Genomic DNA, 8,403 nt, shown 5'->3' on the forward strand with positions numbered 1-8,403 from the left:
TAAACTTGCTTCTGCCCACGTCTGAAGGAAACAATGCAAGTGGTTAAAACCCTCCCAAAGCCAGAATTGCCTCACTACTGGGCAAACCCTTTGCACAGTGTGCTAGTTCAGTTACTAAAGGATAACTAAGGATAACTAAAGGTTATCACAGTGGTTAAGAGCACTCATTGCTGGCTGATACCAGCTAGAAACCTCTTAGGTAGGAAAATATGGCATATTCATATGGTATCTTTAGAAGAGGTGAGGATTGATGCTATGGCTGACCTTAGCAATGAGTCTGAGAACTGCACTACTGAGATGTTGCTGGAAGGGAACCTAAATTATGTTTTAACTTATGTTTTAATTTATGTTTTTAACTTAGTCAGAATGACACTTAGCTGTTTTACTCTTCTTATAAACTCTTCTCTCTTCTTATAAACTCTTCTCTGTATTCCTGATTTGGAGGCTTGAGACAAATTAGGCAAGCTTGTGTTTTCATGGCGGCTGCTCTGTTCCTTACAGCTCCATTTATGAGAAGTACTGCATCTTGAAGCTTCCAGTAACAGAAATTTTAAATCCAGAAGGATCTAACCTAACTTCATCTTTGTAACAAAACTACTTTTATTGTTTTACCTTGTAACCTCAGCATTTTATACGTGCCTTTAAAATATACTAATATAATACAGGGTGGGATTTCCTGAGATTGCCCAAGACAAGTGAGTGAATCACCTCTCGGAGGAACCTGTCACTGTCCACCAAACAGAAAAGGAGTCTTAAAGATTTGCCTAGACTAGGTACCTCTTTTACTTGGAGTCCTGTGAGAGGAATCCTAGTGTTAAGAGAGGGCAGTACATAAACTGAGGTCTGACACAGACAGAAAACTTTGATACAGAGCTAAAGGCTACTAGTCTGTGATGCGATTGCTAAAAGTTACAACTGCAGCTGCATCTTCCAGAGACAAGTGCATCTCCGCTCTATCCTGCTTGAGAAGCTCACTTGTGGAACACTTCACTCATTTCTTTGTTCCACATCTCCATGGAGATAACAGAGGGAAAACAAGCAGATCTGAAGTCAGAGTGACTGTGGTGTGTGGATGACCGGCCCTTCCTTCCGTGTAACACTGGTTTTTCAGAGTCTGGGCACTGTGCTACTGAGACTCCTCCCAGACAGACTGAGTCACTGTCAAGCAGCATTGAGGAAAGGATAAAATTAGCTTAGCTATTAGTAGAAATGTTTGGCTAATAAATAAAACAGTGGGACATTTTTACTTAACAGTGGATGCAACCATAGACAGAGGTATGTCCTGGCTGTTTGCCTGGAAGTAAATACTGCATGGCTAAAGTTATTTGCTTTGTCCAACTCAAAAAAAAAAAAAAAAGATTTGGTAGAAACGAGAGCCTCCATGAAGCTGAGTGTGCATCCAAGATTGTGAGGCCGGGAAGTGTGAGCTGTGTGCATCTCAGCGTGTCACTCGTTCCTCCAGCACCCTCCCTCCCCATGTCCTCGAGTGCCTTTCGCTTGACATCACATCTCGCGTTGAAAGAGCGCTGAGATCTCAGCAGAGAGCCACACATAGGGAAGCAGACAGAGAAAAACACAGTAACGAGAGCATTCAGTCAAAACCAGTATGTCGGACCTGCAGCACTGGTCTGGCCTGTTTAATGGCTGGCAAAGGAACTGCAGTAGTGCACTTTGATGAAGGTCGTCACTGCCTCGGGCAGGATCCAGATCAGGTCCTCACCCTGTGCCTTTTCTTGCAGGGAATGGATTTTCCCTCCATTATGAATAGGTCACAAGGTCTCTCCCTTGCTGCAAAGCAGGAGTCCGCACCCGCTAAATCCGCTTAGGACTGGAGCACTGAAGGCAACAAAAGGAGACAGCAGCCCAGGGGATGTGATGGAGTACAGAAGCAGAAAGCTGGAGAGATGGTGCAGTGAGAGGCAACAGGGAAGAGGTTAAGGGCCAGGACAGCTTTGGGAGCACTGAGAAGCAGCAGCACCAGACTTTCCCTGCCCCATAGCAGCCCGGGAGGGTGTGACGGAGCTAAGCAGCGCAGGATGGCCTCATCGGAAAGAACCCCTGCTGACTCACTGGCTGAGTCACAACCTTGCCAAGCCTCTGTTCTTTTCCCAATCAAGGAAGCAGCAACTTCCCACAAACTTCTTTTAAGGCTGCTGTTCCGATGCAAAAACTGCCCCAAGCGTCTACTCTTGATGGTCCCCTGCGCCCTTCCCTGTCGGCAACCCAGCAGCAGGCAGGATCCTTCAAAGCACACTGGATGTGCTGCAGCCTCTCCTAAGCAGAAATGGGATTTACTGCTGCTCAGCCCATGCAACCTGTGTGCTGGACAGAAAAAAACGACAGGCTCTTACAGGAAGGGAGGCAAGGGGAAAATTCAAACTGTGAAACTTCCGTTGTGGCACTGAATCCTTGTGCCTTGCTTGAGGAAAATGCTCACGTTCATGGTATCGTGCTGCTTTGAAAGAGGAGATTGCCCACCCTGATGCTGTACTTAAAGGGTGAGCAGAAGATAGCCCCAAAATTTACAGTGAGAGACCAAAAAACTCAGGAAAGAAAATTGCCTTAACTAAATTCCCAGATTCAAAAGCAATCAGTAAACATCAACAATTAAGAGCAATGTTACAGATGGAAGAAAGGGGGACCACACTGCAAAGAGTATACATGAAAAGCTCTGAAGAACAGAAAAATGACATGGGAAATATGGAAAAAATCCCTGCACTGGCAAGGCTAAGAGGGAGGTTTTAAAGTCCACTTGGAATGTAAGCTATCCTCATAATGTTATAGGCCAAGAAGTAGATGAGGAAAACATTAACAAGGTTCCAAACAGGCACAAGGCATTTATAAATGTTTCTGTTCTCTTTTGGGACGTGATGTCTTTTGCAGTCTTGCAATAATCTCAGACAAGGACCTGCACTTAGAAGAGACCTGCATCCAAGAGCACTGAGAAAACCAAAGAGTGTTGGTGTCTTGGTGTGACCCACAAGCAAATATAAAACTACATCGAGAATATGTACAGGTACCATAGAGAATTTGGGATGGTAGAGGCCATGCTGGTGGCACCAGCAAGATACTTCTTTTCAAGACAGATACCTTTAACACAGCCAAACATGATTATTCATCTCAGCTCAAAGACTACATGGAATTTTCTAATCCAGAAAGCAACAACCCTGAAAAGAATTCAAGAATCATCACAGACACGTACCTGGACTCAAACACCCAGTATAGTGGTGTGGGGAAAAAGGCCAGTGTGATCCTCAGGTAGATAAATAACCATACAGAAAGCTGGAGAAGGAAAGTGATTTTATCTTGCTAGTTCATATTAGAGGAGCTGATGCTGAAACAGTTCTTATATTTTCAATGTTGATAAATTGAACAGAGAGCAAGAAAAATCCCTCTAATAATTGGTGGGAGAAAGGAAACAATTCTGAGAGACTAGAAGAGCCCAGTCTGCTTGCTTTATCTGAAGCTAGTTGCAAGACCAGACTACAAAATACAAATATCTGGTGAGAAAATAGGCCTTTAAAATTAACAGAATAAAGCACAACAGGCACCCGTGGTTGGAGACAAAGCCATCTGAAATTAAAAATAAGTGCAGTTTTAAACTGTGAGGATAATTAATCACTGGAGGAAATGATCAAGGGAAGTGGCAACTTCTCCCGTCTTTCATGTTTTCTGTGCAGTACACAATACTTTTCCAAAAATGCCACAGCCAAATTGCTCAGCAGCGAAACAACTCAGGGTGCATTCCTGGTGCAAATTACGGTGTGCAAAGAGAGCGTGTCATGGGAAGAAAGAAGTCTTCAGCTTTGAGCTGTGTTGTGATTAGAATAGTCACGGGAGGGGGGAATACCTGTGGTTTTGTCATTGTCTGGTTGTTTAAATTATCTGATGACATTTTAATACATAATCCTGGAATCCAGGGATTCCCACTCACAGATAAGTGCCCATAGCATTGAACTTGACTGGGCTCCCTTCTACAAACATGTTCTCTTTCTGGAGGGTAGCCCTAAATATTGTAGCAGCCTAGAGCTGCCCGGTTGATGGAACAATGATTCTGCACAGGCAGGGTCAGTCCTGCTGGGGAAAGGGCTATGGGACATGTCCCAGAGGGGCTGAGAGTATGATTGGGACATCCATGGATCTGCTCTGAGAATAATTACTGGACAAAAGCTCTCTGAGCACTTGAGCTAGGGGAATCTATTAGGCCTCAGTGAGAGCAGGAGCTAAACTTCTTAGATCTAAACTAAGTCCAAACAAGTTCGAGACTGGGAAAAACTCCATATGTTAAGGGATTTTTAAGCCCAAAAGTTGTGGACCTGTGAAGGTTGGGTGCCTCTGCAACAAGACCAAGTACAGATTTTTAGGAGTCTGAACTCACATACCTCTGTTCCACCAATATCCTTCTTTAGAGCCCAAGTCTTCTAAGGAAACCAAATCCTTGACCATAAAATACATCTGTAGCTATTTGCACTTCACATTGATACACACAAGTTGGGGAAAGGAAGTATCTTGGGGCTGTGGGGTCAAGGACACTAAGCCAGTTCTTTGTTACTCAAAGATTCATTGCATCTGTTCAGAGCAGGGACTATGCTAGTTTTTTAGCTCTCATCTTCATCCTTCTCGCAGAGAATGCTTGTCGTGTACTCAGTGCTCACTGTTTACCCAACAGCAGAAGTATCTTCAGTTCCTGAGGTCTTTAATCATGGCTTGATACCTTTTGCCAGACAGATTTTAAAACTGAACAGCAGGCATTGCCCTCAGGACATGTTACTAAGAAAAATACAACACTCCAGTGCACCAAGACAGCCAAATTAGCATAACAATTCCTCCTAATTTAAACTCTGTGATTTATTATCTATTAATAACACTCATCATCATAGCATGGTGCACTGATTTCAGGCTACTGTGATCTGCAGCCCGACAACGCTGAATTCCTGACCGCTCAGCTGGGAAGCCAGAATCCTCTGCGAGGCTTGATCTTGAGCTTAAACTGCCTGTAGTGAAAGAAATCATAAATCCATTTCACAGGGTGTGGACCAGGGCCTGCAGATAAGAAAATGCAACCATGAACACTTGGTTACTGACAGGTGTAGCTCTTGGGAAATTACACAATCACTGTTACTATTTACCTGACTTATGAGTGAGCTTAACTTTCGCAACAAGTTGCCTAAAATAACTGGTTTCTTTCTACACCAAGGGCCCACTCCTTCCAAATGCTTTCTCTGGTGGCTCGCTGACCCAGAGGCTGTGATTTACATGCTGTAGATGTAGGAGTATCTTTGGGGACCTCTTGTGGGCTCTCCTCTAAATTGCATGTTGGGTGAAGAGCACTCAGAAAAACGTTTCCATGACAATTCGCAGACATATCAAAGAGCCTTTTACTTCACATGCCTTCACGTGGATTCGCAGAAGTTTAGTAATAAGATGTATCTAAAAGCAACATCAAATACAAGAAAGGAACTGCATTTTAAGAGGGAGAATTTACTCCCTGAGTGATGCTCATTCGTGCTTTCGTTCTTTACAGTGACAGCAGTGAGTATACCTGTGTAAAGCAGTCCTTTGAGGGCATGTGGGACTTGTTGACTGACAGTTGGGCTGATGTTGCTAATACACATCTCTGAGGAAAGAGAATGACTGAGGTATTCCCTCTTCCATCTTCTATATTTTCTATCCTTCCCCATCATCCCTGTAAGGATCCCAAACCTATCTCCTCAAACCCTTCCCTCTTCCACCGCCGTTTCCTCACCTCTCCTCGCACTGACACCCAAGGCAAGCACTCTGAAGCCATGAAGTGTTGTTTCACATAACGAACTCACTGCCCTTCTCCAAGCCTCCTTACATCAAGCAAGCAGCGACTGGGCAGATCTCTCTGAGATATGCAACTTGCAAGTCCATTCGTGAGAAAATTTGTGAGAGAAAACCCAACAGCAGCTCACATTTATGGCTGCAGTAGGCTCTCAGCCTCCACCTAACTGTCCCCTTGCCTTCTCCCAGCGGCCGCTCGGTCACTGTCGCACTGGAGAGAGCTGATGCTGTGAAAAAGCTGAAATCAGAACTTGATAGCCTTGATGTCTATTACGCAGGTATTCTTTATTGCAGCGCTGGGCACACCTGGGATGGCTCCACCTAGTGTGTGCCCCGAGAAAGGCCAGACGTACAGCCTATATACAGTTTAGATATACATATTGATGCAATTTTAAGAACTCATTAACATATGTTGCCGCCTGTGGGATATTTAGAGAACAGCGGTCATGTTTTGAACAAGCCAGGCAGCCTGTTTTTAGACAAGTTTTAGGCCTCGCTTGACGAGAGTTTGTGAACGTCACTAGCTGTGAGAATATGCTGAAGCAAAGAAAAACAAGGAGCTGTGGCTGGTGTATATGTCTGAAAACAGAAACAAACCCAGGATGCAGGTGGGAAGAAGAAGAGCGAATCAGCAAAGGAAAGCAGCGTGTGAACAGGAGCATGGACTGCGTGTGTTTGTTGTTAATAGCCAATCAATATAGAGCATTTAGAAAACAAGGACGTTGTGAACTGTATATAAACTGCGTTAGTGCGTTAATAAAGTAGCATTTGCTTGATCACCATTGATCGTCAGCAGCGTCCGTGACTTCCGCGTCAACAGCTGCCCACTCCTGCATGCATAATACAGTCTTTTGGTGGTCCTCAGGGGTCTCTGGTGGTCGTTTTACTTCATCATGATAGTCTTCATTGGGGTGTCCTTTTGATGGACTCCATTCAGTTAACTCCTTGTCTTTGTTAAGAGATCCCAAGGCTGGCTTAGGCTGGTTCTGCATATCTTAATGCATTTGGGAGTCCTGGGGCATTCTGTCTTTGAAGATAACAGCATCCTGTCCTTGAGGATAAGCTTGGCTTGGAGAACACCTGTCTCACACCTCCCTTCTCCCACTAATTCTATTTGCCTAAGTGTATTGAGTCTTCTACATACCAGCTAAAACTACAGTTCTGGATATAACTATGGCTCCAGCTAAAACCACGTCTTCAGAGCCCCACAGGTTGCTGACGGGAGGCCTTGCCCCAGGAGGACCAGCATATGGCCACGGCCTGGTAGCATTTCAGGGCAAAACACTCTTCCAGGGCAGCCCCAAGCCTGCAGAACAGGCACTCCAAGCTCTTTGTTCCGAGCTGGGCTTGCCTGACACCAGTCTGAGGAGGATGAGGAGGGGAAGAGTGTTGTCCCACGAGTGAGGTCTGTTATACAAGTGTGCAATGAGTCAATCTTACACACAGTGCTGAGAGATATTCCAGGCTTGCATAAAAAAGGGTGCTAGGTGGCAATTTCACAAAGCTAGCATACCTGGCTGACATCGCAGGTGCATGTTTACACAATTTTAAAGAGTTAGTCATGCCTTTAGGCTACACCTACTTAACTACTATTGGTTAGTTCTTTTTTCACTTTGAATTGAATCACAGAATGTCAGAGGTTGGAATCATCTAGTCCAATCCCCCTGCCAGAGCAGGATCTCCTAGGGCAGCCACACAGGAACACATCCAGGTGGGTTTTGAAAGTGATACGTGGAAGTCTGTAGGCTAGGATATAAATTTGAGAACTGTTCTATAGTTTGGGATGATTGTGTCCTGTAGTTTGGGATGTAAATTTCAGAATTGTTGTGTTAATCCGGAAGCAAGGATGTGCAAAGTGCGGGAGAGCATAGTGGGAGGTTGGCAGCTCTGGTTCCAGAGCTGCACGGAGATTGGCACAGGATCCGACGCACCAGGTGGAAGAAATTCGTGGCCGAGGAAGACTTGGATCCTTCCTCAGGAAGACCGCCAGAGCACACCTGAGGACCACCAGAGAACTGCACTGTGCATGCGAACTGGGCAGGGACTTGTGTTAATGAAGCCAGGAATGTGCATGTAGGCAAGCTACATATGTCCAAGTTTCCCCATTCCCGGCACGTGTACATTTTTGAGGAGAAATCCTGTACGTGCCCGGCGCCAAAATAAAGAATACCTGCTTAGTAACTTTGTTTATTGTTTTTCTGCGTCAAAAGTCTCCAGAGGAGACTCCACGACCTCTCTGGGCAGCCTGGGCCAGTGCTCCATCACCCTCACAGTGAAGAAGTATTCCCTTATGTTGAAGGTACAGCATTTCCAAACTTTATTACACATGCCAAAGGGGGGTCTTCCCTTCGAAGTGGGTAGATTTACCTCAAGAGGGGTGTTTTTCGTGTCGTGGTGAGACAGTTCACCCAAAGGACACCAGTTTAACAAGATTTTTCTAGCTTATTACCATAATACTGATACATTGGTGGACAGGACATGGATCTTAGTATCTGGACTCTATCTCTGCACATTTTTATCTTGCAGTGAATGACGATGCCTAGGTTTTAAAGCAATGGGCCTGATAAGGCAGTCTGCTGTTAATTACTGAAGCAGCCT

The sequence above is a fragment of the Apaloderma vittatum genome, unplaced genomic scaffold (genome assembly GCF_000703405.1).
Source record: "Apaloderma vittatum isolate BGI_N311 unplaced genomic scaffold, ASM70340v1 scaffold8216, whole genome shotgun sequence".
NCBI classification, from domain to species: Eukaryota; Metazoa; Chordata; class Aves; order Trogoniformes; family Trogonidae; genus Apaloderma; species Apaloderma vittatum.